This window comes from Acipenser ruthenus, chromosome 1 (genome assembly GCF_902713425.1).
Source record: "Acipenser ruthenus chromosome 1, fAciRut3.2 maternal haplotype, whole genome shotgun sequence".
In the NCBI taxonomy this organism is placed as follows: domain Eukaryota; kingdom Metazoa; phylum Chordata; class Actinopteri; order Acipenseriformes; family Acipenseridae; genus Acipenser; species Acipenser ruthenus.
This window is the reverse complement of record NC_081189.1, coordinates 60,983,161-60,995,641: the sequence shown is the minus strand read 5'-3', so window position 1 is coordinate 60,995,641 and position 12,481 is coordinate 60,983,161.

The window sequence follows — 12,481 nt, the reverse complement described above, 5'->3', positions numbered from 1 at the left end:
TCTTGTCTCTGCCAAATACATCCTTTGTGAATGCGTGGTCGGCAGCTAATCATTTATTGACAAATTGGCTGTCGACCATGCTCATTAGAAAACCCCTGCGGAATTTGGTCAGGGATAAACAACCCAGTGGGCAAAGTTGGTTGCAGTGATGTCGTATTGACGTCAGATTCTTGGATATTGGTCAGAATAAGGTTGTATATGGAAGTTTTTCTGACGTCTGAATCACAGAAATGAACGGTGATAAATATGTGTGTATTTATACTGACACTCTTGACAAAAGGTAATTGAACAGCAATTAATTGTCCTCGCTTAACACTGTAAACTTAAATCATTTTAACAATCGCAGTTTCAGGTTATATTTAACAATTAAATTTACTGATCCTTACCTTGAAATGTGGAAGAGTGTGTTTCTGCATGACTCTCGTTGTTTGTCGATTTAACACGGATGTAACACACCTCTGTCTCTCACCAAGTCACCGCCTTCTGCGATTTCTCTCGAGCATCTTGTTGACCTATATTCCTGCTCTTGTGCATATTTTGTGCATAAATTGTTGCATGCTGAGATTTTAATTTGGGACAATTGATAAGAGGCTAGAAAAAAATGTGTAATCAGTCAGTGACCGCTTATTTACAGCCATGGATACCGTACCCAACAACGCAGTTCAAAGAAACATATAATATAAAAAAAGGAAGCGGATTAGATTAATGTTTTTTATTAACAGTTTTTATTAAGTTGTTTATGAGAGTATGTTTGCTGTCCCAATACATAAAAGAAACATTTATTATTAATTGATTGAAATGTTTATGAAATGTACATTTTTAATGGCTTAAAAATAGTCGTGACTTTAGCTCCTGAGTGGCGCATTCAGTAAAAGCACTCGCTAGAGTGCAGGATGCGCTGTATAGCCTGGATGTCGCGAGTTCGAATCCAGGCTATTCCACAGCCGACCGTGGACGGGAGCTCCCAGGGGGCGGCGCTCAATTGGCCGAACGTCGCCCGGGGGGAGGGAGGGTTAGGTCGGCCAGGGTGTCCTAGGCTCACCGTGCACCAGCGACCCTGTAGTCTGGCCGGGCACCTGTGGGCTTGCCTGTAAGCTGCCCAGAGCTGTGTTGTCCTCCGACGCTGTAGCTCTGAGGCAGCTGCACGGTGAGTCTGCAGAGTGTAAAGAAGCAGGCGGCTGACGGCACACGCTTCGGAGGACAGCGTGTGTTCATCTTCGCCCATCCCGAGTCAGCGCAGGGGTGGTAGCGGTGAGCTGAGCCTAGAAATAATTGGGCATTTCAAATTGGGGAGAAAATAATAAAAAATAATTGGCAACGACTAAATTTATTTTTAAAAAAAAATAGTCGTGATTATAATGTGGTTGATGTGACAGTAACATTTTTGGTTTAAAAAAAAAAAAAGGTGACACACTCTTGTCTCTCAAGCTCAGCTCACACTCTGTCGTGCAGCACTATGGAGCGTGTCGTTGTAGTTTTTGGCCCCCTCCTAGAGACTTACATGCATGGGGGGGTGCCATAGCAAATAGCAAATAGCAAACTCATCACCGGGCCTGGTCTGATGTCTGCAACCAAGCCATCCTGTCACAAAACCATACAGTATAAAGTGATCAAACTGACATGCCCACAAAAGAAACACTTGTAAATTTATTTAAATAAAAGTATTTTGTTTCTAGCAACTCATAGAACATATTCCATTATAACCAGATCACCTGTGATGTGTAATGTGTTTTGAAAACACAAGCCACAATTACTTGCAATTATCAAAACGATTATCCACTTGGATTCTTTGCAGTTACGGTTATGCATTGAAGTAGAAGACCTTTGTATTTAATCTGATGTTATTTAACACATACAGTACAGTGCGCTGAACTATTGAATTAATTTGCGATTTTTTTAGATTTCTACAATATTGTTGAGAATGTTCTCTATATTTCCTAAGGCCTAAAAGCTTTGATATAAATCCACTCACTATTGGTTATATACGCTATTGCTTCTAAGTCATTGAAAGTCTTTCTGAACTATATATATATACAATGCCTATAGTAAGTATTCACCCTCCTTGGACATTTTCACAGTTTGTTGTGTTACAACCTGAAATCTTGATGCATTTAAATTGGATTTTTTTTCCTTTGATTTACACCACCTACTCAACACTTTGAAGAGGAAAGGCAATTTTTATTGTGAAACAACAGTTAATGAAATGTCTTGGTTAGATAAGTATTCACCCCCCTGAATCAATACTTGGTAGAACCACCTTTGGCAGCAATTACAGCTGTGAGTCTTTTGGGGTAAGTGTCTACAGGTTTGGACATCTGGATCGTGCAATATTCGCCCATTCTTCTTGGCAAAATTGTTCGAGCTCTGTCAAATTAGATGGGGATCGTTGGTGGACAGCAATCTTCAAGTCTTGCCACAGATTCTCAATCAGATTCAAGTCCGGGCTTTGACTGGGCCACTCTGGGACATTCACTTTCTTGTTTTTAAGCCACTCCAGTGTCGCTTTGGCTGGGTGCTTGGGGTCATTGTCCTGCTGAAAGGTGAATCTCTGTCCCAGTCTTAGGTCTTTGGCAGACTGAAGCAGGTTTTCCTCAAGGATCTGCATGTATTTAGCTCACGTGCAATAACTACACTTTTTTTCTTCATAAATCTCCAAAATCAATCAGTAAATAGTTAAGGCTAACAATAGTCTCATAAAGAAACCATGAAGAATTGTTTCATCCATTTTGCCCTCTACCCTGACAAGCTTCCCAGTCCCTGCTGATGAAAAGCATCTCCATAGCATTATGCTGCCACCACCATGCTTCACAGTAGGGATGGTGTTACCTGGGTGATCTGCTGTGTTGGGTTTGTGCCAGACATAATGCTTTGCATTTAGGCCAAATAGTTCAATTTTTGAATCTTTTGCCACATGTATTCAGAGTTTCCCATATGCCTTTTTGCAAATTCCAGGCAGGATTTTACATGGGCTTTTTTCAGAAACGGCTTCCTTCTTGCCACTCTTCCTTACAGGCCAGATTTGTGGAGTACCTGAGCTATTATTAACACATGGACAGTTTCTTCGATCTCATCCATGGAATGCTGTAGGTCTTTCGGAGTTGTCATTAGCCTCTTGCTGGCTTCTCTCACCAATGCCCTTCTTTCCCGGCTGCTCAGTTTGGGAGGACGGCCTGCTCTAAGCAGATTCTGGGTGGTGCCGTATACCTTCCACTTCTTAATAATCGGCTTGACTGTGCTCCAAGGGATATTGAATGCCTTTGAAATCTTTTTATGCCCCTCCCCTGATCTGTGCCTTTCAACAACTATATCCCAGAGTTGTTTTGAAAGCTCTTTGGTCTTCATGGTAGTATCTTTGCTTTGAATGCACTACCCAACTGTGGGACCTTACAGAGACAGGTGTATTTAATCTGAAATGTGAGCCACTTTTATTGCACACAGATGGACTCCATTTAACTTATTGTGTGAATTCTGAAGACAATTGGTAGCACCTGAGCTTATTTAGGAGTGTCATAGCAAAGAGGTTGAATACTTATCTAATGAAGACTTTTCATGTTTTTATTATTCATTGATTTGATCCCCCCCCCACCATTTTTTGAAAGTGTTGAGTGGGTTGTGTAAATCAAAGGGAAAAAAAAAATCCCATTTAAATGCATCAAGATTTCAGGTTGTAACACAACAAACTGTGAAAACGTCCAAGGGGGGGTGAATACTTACTATAGGCACTGCATATATATATATATATATATATATATATATATATATATATATATATATATATATATGCAGTGCCTATATACACACACACAGTACAGCGTCACATATCTGACCCCCTGTGAACTGGGGTATAGGCGGATATGTGAAGAAGTCAGATTTGCAGACATCTATAGAAAAAGCATTTACTCATCCATAAATAGCTTAGTGAACAAAAACAACACGCAAACTGCTTTAAACATGGGGACATTTTTTGCTTTAAAAGTAAGCAAATGTAAACAAGATTAATTAGGCTACAAATACATAGTGTTGCTATGCGATTTTCTATAAGCCATCTCCACACAAAGCTTTTAAAAAAAAATAAAAATAATACAAAACAAAACGGTAAATGTACAGTATCCTGCAACTGATGGTTTCCTTCTTAACTCTAGAAGTCCCTGCCTCCCTGGTTCTGCATTCTTAATATCTCTGTCACAGTACTTTGCGCTCTTTCTTGATATTGCCAACAGCCAATAAGTAGCTTGGTTTGAATATTGCATCGGCTATTTTAAACAAACTGATGGTATGCATTGCATTTATTAAGCTTTCTTTGTTTAATTCATATGCATTTAAAAGCTACAACAACACACTTCCAATATCTGCAACTGTGTGCTCCATATAAACACATTGCACAAAAAAAAGTTTTTTGACTGGTGTATTGAAACGTCACTGCTACACACAGCTGACTGACACACGCACACAGCCCGTCTCTCTTAAAGGGGAATGCACCAAAAGGCTGATTGCTATAACGCTTTCTTTCTGTTTCCATCTCGGAAGCTGCATTTGCTGCCAATACCATTACTCTCATTGCCTATTTTTAATATTTATTTATCTATTTAGTGAGGCGGTTAATTGATAAGGGCGGTTATCTCTCTCTCTCTCTCTGTATATATATATATATATATATATATATATATATATATATATATATATATATATATATATATATATTAGCTCAAAGAGCCAGCTGCCCAACGTTTCGATATGTTGTACATACCTTTCTCAAGGGAGCCTGTGTTTGAATCAAAACATTGGAGGGATTTATAGGTTTTTGACGGCATGACAACTACTTGTTACTGTTTACATTCAAATCCATGATTTATTCTTACATGATGTAATGGTGTTCTATACATTGTGACATCATTTTTACTTCTATCTTTGAATCTGTATTAATTCTAATTAACATTACTTTATATAAACTTATATTTTTATTATATCATGCAATGCTGGCTCTGAGGATTAGTCTAGATTTGGCCTCCCCAGCGCATCAGCATGCACAACTTCTGAATGAATTTTGTTTATTTATTTAAATGTTATATATTTATTGAAGTTAATTAGTTCATTCTTTTCTGTTGAGTCCCGCTGGCATAATCGTGTTCAGTCTATTTATCCATTTACTTTCTTTTATTCTTCTATACGTCGCATTCTTTAATTTGAGCTGTTCTAATACTACAAACTTTACATCATTTATGTCATGTCCCTGACTGGTGAAGTGCCGTACTATTGGTTGTTTCATTTTTTTATTTCTAATTAATGAAAGGTGGTTCTGAATTATTTTTTATAAAGTAGTTCCAGTCTCTCCAACATATTTGATTTCATCACATTTTTCACAGGCTATTCCATAAACAACATTGCTATTTTTACAGTAGGTATTAGTTTTTAGTGGATATGTGGTGTTCTTATGTTTAATTATATTTTTACTTTTGTCTATGTATTTACACACTTTACATCTACTAGTGCACATGTTCGTAGAACCTATTTTGTCAATTATTCTTTTATGTTTACTGTGAACTAAAATATCACCTAAATTAGCTTCTCTTTTGAATGCTACAACTGGGGCCTTAAGAAATACTTTTTTAAATTTTTCTGAATTATGTAGAATCCGCAAGTGTTTCCAAACTATTTTAGAAATATTGGGCAAAAGTTTAGAGTAAGTCATTATTAATGGGACTCTTTTGACCTTTTTATCTCTATTTTTATAATCTAGTAGATCATCTCTTTTTAGTTTATCCACTTTTCTTAACTCCATCTCTATAATTCTTTCTTTGTATCCTCTTTTTTTAAGATTTGTTTTTAATACATTTCTTTGTTGTACATAGTAACTTTCTTTTGAGCATATTCTTTGTATTCTTATTCCTAGACCCTTTGGGATTGCCCTTTTAGTGTGTATCGGGTGTGCAGAGGACATGTGTAAATACTGGTGCATGTCAGTAGGTTTACAGAAGAGGTCAGTCTCAATTGAAACTGAGTGTACAGAACATTAGGAACACCTGCTCTTTCCATGAAACAGACTGACGAGGTGAATCCAGATGAAAGCTATGAACCCTTATTGATGAAACCTGTTAAATCCACTTCAATCAGTGTAGATGAAGGGGAGACAGGTTAAAGAAGGATTTTTAAGCCTTGAAACAATTGAGACATGGATTGTGTACTGTATGTGTGCCATTCAGAGGGTAAATGGGCAAGACAAAAGATTTAAGTGCCTTTGAACGGGGTATGGTAGTAGGTGCCAGGCTCGTAGGTTTGAGTGTGTCAAGAACTGCAACGCTGCTGGGCTTTTCACGCTCAACAGTTTCCCGTGTGTATCAAGGATGGTCCACCACCCAAAGGACATAGTGGTCGAAAACGGCTCATTGATGAAAGAGGCCAAAGGAGGCTGACACGAATTGTGCAGAGCAACAGACGGGCTACAGTTAGTCAATTGACAGTCCAGTACAACATTGGTGCCTAAAGATCCATAAAAGAATGCACAACACATATATATATATATATATATATATATATATATATATATATATATATATATATATATATATATATATATATATATATGGTGTAAAACTTAAAAACACACATATTCTTGCAATAAAAAAAAAACATATTTGAAAACGGTGTACCATCTATTATTAATAAAATTGAGTTTAAAGCTTTAGCCATGTACAAAAAAAAACAATTCTTTCAAAAAAGAAATTATTCTTTAGCTTTCTATTTGTGCTTGAAGCATATGCTGGCATCCCTAATTTATTCATATACAGTTCCCTAAAGCCACAGCTGCTTCCTCAAACATAAAAGCTAAAAGATAATAACTTTGAATATTGTTAGCAATGTTTCGTGACTGCAACTAAGGCCAAAAAAAAAAAAAAAAACCTTCTGGCTCTGGCTCAAGTCAAGCAGCCTGTGTTATAAATATATATTTTTAATTAAATGTTGGTGCAAAAAAAAGCATGTTCTTGAGTCAGAACCTTTGAAAAGAACATCCATGTGTGATTAAACAACCAGCATTCTAAAACGCCTATATTATTCCACAATCATATTTTAATTATTATTATTTATGACTTCAACATAAGAAGAGAACTAGACTGATGGCAGTGCAGTGTTGTTTTAGGAGATTGGTGTTTTCTACAGTAATATCTACTTTTACACCCCAAGAGGTCACATGCAATAACTACTCTTCATAGATCTCCAAAATCAATCAGTAAATAGTTAAGGCTAACAATGGTCTCATGAAAAATTATTAAAGTCGTTTAGATAACCATATTCATGACAAGTCCACCCCCCCCCCCCCCAAACAATTAAGTATAAATTCAAAACTTTTGTTGGTTGACACCTATATCATGTGAGAAAAGTGTTCTAAAAATAATATAACTTTAATGTCATTTTGGGGTACCATTTAAAGAAAAAGAAAGAAGTAGCCATCAATTCAGCTAACCAAACCATGACAGTTTGAACAACAAATTGACTTCAAAATTCAAAATATACAGCACTAATGTACTACAAAAAAATTGTATTAATACTTCCATTGACCTTTTCAGTGCCATTGAACAGTCATCATTATTGCACAGTATTTAGCTCCTGGTAGGAGATTTTCCTGTGTTGCACTTGATAAATACATGTCCTTACCCCCTGAAAATTTGAATTGCTTTTATTGAATGGAACCTTCTCATTTCCGATTAAGTCAGCAGACTTAGAATTCTAATGTGAAGATGATCACTACAGCACCCATTGAAAACATAACTACATAAGTTTCCCTTTCTCTGTATCCTGGGGAAAATAGTTCAGTTTTTCCCATGCATAAATTACAGTTCCCTGAATTTTTTTAAATTACCATTCACTTTAAAGCAAAACTTATCTTTAAAGCGTGACTGTGGTTCAGTCTGACCTCTTGCACACATGCTCATTACGCTACAGTCCCTTCAAGAGAGAACAGTTGTCTACGAGACAGAAACATCTTACAGGAATGCAAATTTGGTGCTATGGTGCTTGATTTTAGAGCCAGGGTACCTCATATAGCGTCAGCAACATAAAATTATTAATCTAAAAACATAGGTCATAAAGAACAAAGTAGTTTGGTTATTTTTTATAATTTTACCTGACCTACAGTAAACCACGTTCCCTTTTCTGCCAAATTATGTTTATTTATAGTACACATGCCATTTAACTGATTTTATTTCTATGCAGTACTAAAACTGGGCTGCAATCTTGTGAGATGTTAATTTTAGGTCACTATCCCTCAGGTTTTTGTAGTTCAATCCAAACAAGCTTGAATCAATGAAGCAAAATAGGTCTTTTATTACAGAGTACAGACAGCACTATATAATTACAGTATGCAGCAAAAAAAGCTCCAGGTGACAATTCAAGGTGACTGCAAACACCCACTATTACACATTCAGTTTAATACAGTCTACTTCTTTATTGAACAATACAGCCATAAACACACACACACAAACACGTATACAATATTCACAACTTAGTGATGTGGTTGTGGCTACCTTGTGGGAGACTGCCGATTTATTTTTCTGCATACTGTTATCCTTTAAAGAATTGTAACTGTTTTGTGAACTGTTTATAAGCCTATTCTGCAATGGCCAGGCCCTATAATGTTACCTGTTGGGTATAGCAACACCTATTTATTTGATGGTGTTTGGATTACTGTGAGTTTGGTATGGTATAAAAGCATGAAGTAATAAATGGCTGACTCCAGTTTTAGTTACCGTTGTAGATGCAAGGACCGAAATTTCTGGACATTTCTGACTTGGGACAAGAAAAATCCTTTTGCCTATTTGTTATGTGAACCAGCTGGATCCACTCCCCATGCCGGATGTGTTCTTTGCATGTGTATCTCCAGGCTTTAGATACTTATGGTCTATCACCTTCAGATTTGACACCTTCCTCATCACATAAGTCAGCATCACTGACATGTTAATGTTCTTGTTCTGGCCACCGCGGCTGTCCGGAAGGCTGGTGATGTAGTTATAGAAGAAAAAAGCAATCTGCTATAAATTGCCAGAGCCAAAACCTTTGTGTTACAGGAAACTGAAAGCTTCACTGAATGTACCACCAGATTGTATGTCCACAGTAGCCTCTAATAGAATGGCCTCTCTTCTAGGCACTGCTAGAAATACAACATTATGCTGCTGCCTTATCATGCATCTTGGATTAATAAACACAGTTCTTGTATTTTAGCTCCTGCTGCAAATGCCTGCACAGGTACATCTAAATAGTGCAAGCACTAATGCAAAGAGAGACCCGAGTAGACCATACTCAGTAAATAACAATACAACAAAAATAACTCCAAACAATTAATATACATCCAAAGTGATATATACATATTACCTATGCACACATATACATATACTTTACATGCATATATACCCATACACATTCACATGCATACATATACATATGCCTACAAATGATAAAAAACATTTTAATAATGGTTTCATTACAACTAAAACAAGTTAATCTCAAGCACAGAAGATGCTGAACAGTAGTTTTAAACCTGGAGAGGCTTGACAATGACACAATGGCCAAAGAAAGAATACTGACACAACCGAAGAGATAAGGAATGATGGCAAAAATGTATATAAGTGAACAAGAATAAAATAAAACTTTCTGCCACTTAGTGATTTAAGAGAGGAGCGATTAAGGTGGTTATCATAAGTAGAATATCAATTCATCATTCAATACAAACCTACAAGCACATTTTTGCAGACTCAAGCTTCTTAATATTGTATTTTTTAAATGGATCCCAGACAAAACAGTTGTACTGTAAAATAGGCCTTACCAAACTCTTGTAAAGATGTAAAACAACATTTGGATGGGCCTCTCTCAAGGAACAAAACATAAACTCCAAAACTCTTCTCACTCTACTACAGACATAATCAACATATTGTGTCCAGAGCAAGTTATCTGATACCCAAACCCCCAGGAGCTTGTAATGCGACTTTCTCAATTGTAAATTAAACAAAAAAGGGCCCAAAACAGACCCCTGAGGATTGCCAAATATCACCGGTAGCTTAAAATAAAGTTGTCACTGAACAGCAGCCCTTTGCCAATGCCCCATAAAGGAAGAAGAAATTGAGCCCAAAATGCCTTCACCAAACCCTTATTTAGAAATTTTTGATAAAAATATGTAAAAGTAGCCTGACCAATACAAAAATTAAATTATAGAAGATACCTACAGCATACTCTTATTGGACTATTTTTGGTGTGTAATTAGTAAAGTTATGAAATTTAAGGTAATCTTCCATATTATAGTGGAGAGTATAATCTGCAAACACGTGTGGGATCTGCTTCTTCCCATGGCTGGAATTCATGTTGCTGTTTGAATCTGTGTTGAAATAGGTAAGTGGATTGTAGTTTGTTAGTTAAAATAGTTGCTTGCTAAAGGCAACCAGCCTGCACTTGAAAACTAGTAATTAAGTTATCCAAAATGTGTTGGGGTGTGTTGAATTGTGAGGTTGATACAAATGTTGTGTTAAGTATACGGCTCCTGGCCTACAGAATAGTATAAATTGGCAATCAGTGTCTTATAACGCCAGCCGTTCTAAGCGCTAGCCGTCTAAGGGCAGTCTGAGCTGTGGCAGTCAGAACAAGGTCCTTTTCCTTTTCCAAATCTCTCCCATTGACTACTAGAGGCCTCATTCCAACTCTTAACATTAGCTGTAATTAAGTAACATTATTAAGGTGTTTTATTTAATTAAGTGATTTACTGTTTGTGATTAGTACCAGGTGAGTGTGGTTAAGTTGAATAGAGGTTGATTTGCAATTTGATTGGTTTCCACACAGCTTTTTCTAGTTGTGTGGTCCCATTGAAGTGCATTGAAACTATTGTATTGCTTAAGTATTGTCTTTAGCATAGTTTAGCAACTGTTAACCAGTTCCCTTGCAAAGTGAGGGTGCGAGGAGAGGCTGTTTGAGAAAATCCGAATCTAGCAGTGCTCTGGAAGACGCCAACTACTAGACAGGTCTGTACCCTCCCCCCACAGCTCCTGCTCCCACTACTACTGTACATATCTGCCTCACCTGTCCTGCTATGACTATCTCTCACATCCGTTATTCTGTCCTCTCACTCCCGTCCTCTGTCCTCTCTGCCGCTGCTCCCCTAACCCCTCTAACCTCATCCCCCCCCCCCCCCCCCACCTACCTCCCGCACTCTCTGGTGCCCTCTGGAACTGCCACTCTTCTGCTAATAAAGCTGATTTCATCACTGCCTTTGCCTCCCACCCACAAAGCTGGACCTCACCTTCTCCAGGGCCTGCTGCCCCTCCACCCTCTCTGTCACCCCTCTGGACCTCTCTGATCACTATTTCATCTATTTTCTCAGTCTCTCCCCTCTCTCCCTACTCCACCTACCCCCCACTGTCACCTCCCACCGTAACCTCCGCTCTCTCTCCCCCTCTGTCCTTGCCTCCACGCTCTCTCTCACCTCCCTCTGTCCCCTCACCTCCCAATCTGCCCGCCCCTCCCCTCCCCTCCCCAACCCTCCTCTCCCCAACCCTGGCTCTCCTCTGTGCTCCACTTGGCAAGAAGCAAACTGCGCTCTGCTGAAAAGAAATGGAAGAGAACCAAACTCCCTGCTGCCCTAGACCTGTACCGCTCCCTACTCTCCCCTACTAAACGCTCCTATTTCCAATCTGTTGTCCAATCCTCCACTAACAACCCCTGGAAACTATTCTCTACCTTCTCCTCCCTCCTCAACCCTCCCTGCCTCCTCCTCTTTCTCCTCTGACGACTTTGCCTCTTTCTTCTCCTCTAAAATCTCTGATATCCACAAACTCTAACACCTCTCCCCCTCCCCCTCCCCCTCCAACCCCAACACCCTCTGTCTCCCCTACTTCTCCTTCTCCTTCTCTCCCCTCTCTGACCTCTCCTCCCTCCTCCAGGGCCACAAACCCATCACGTGCACCCTGGACCCACCACGTGCGCCCTGGACCCCCTCAGATCTTCCTCTCCTTCCCCTCATCTGACCCCACCTGTATCTCTACTTGTCTCTGCTATCTCCTCCTGAATGCACTTGCATCACCTCAAACTCAACCTCTCGAAATCTGACCTCCTTTTCTTCCCCTCCTCATCTTCCCACTCCTCTGATTTCTCTATCTCCATTCCTCTGGAATCCACCACGCTCTCTCCCTCCTCCTCAGCCAAGAACCTCTGAGTAACCCTGGACCTCTGCCTCTCCTACTCCCAGCACATTTCTACTCTAGCACACACCTGCCGATTCTTTCTGAGCAACATACAAAGAATCCGACCCTTCCTCACCAACTACTCCACGCAACTCCTCGTCCAGGCCCTCGTAGTCTTCCCGCCTAGACTACTGCAACTCCCTCCTGGCCGGCCTCCCTACGTCCGCCACCCGTCCACTCCAGCTCATCCAGAACTCCGCTACTCGCCTGGTGTTTTCTCTGCCTCACTTCTCCCATGCTACTCCACTGCTCTGCTCACTCAACTG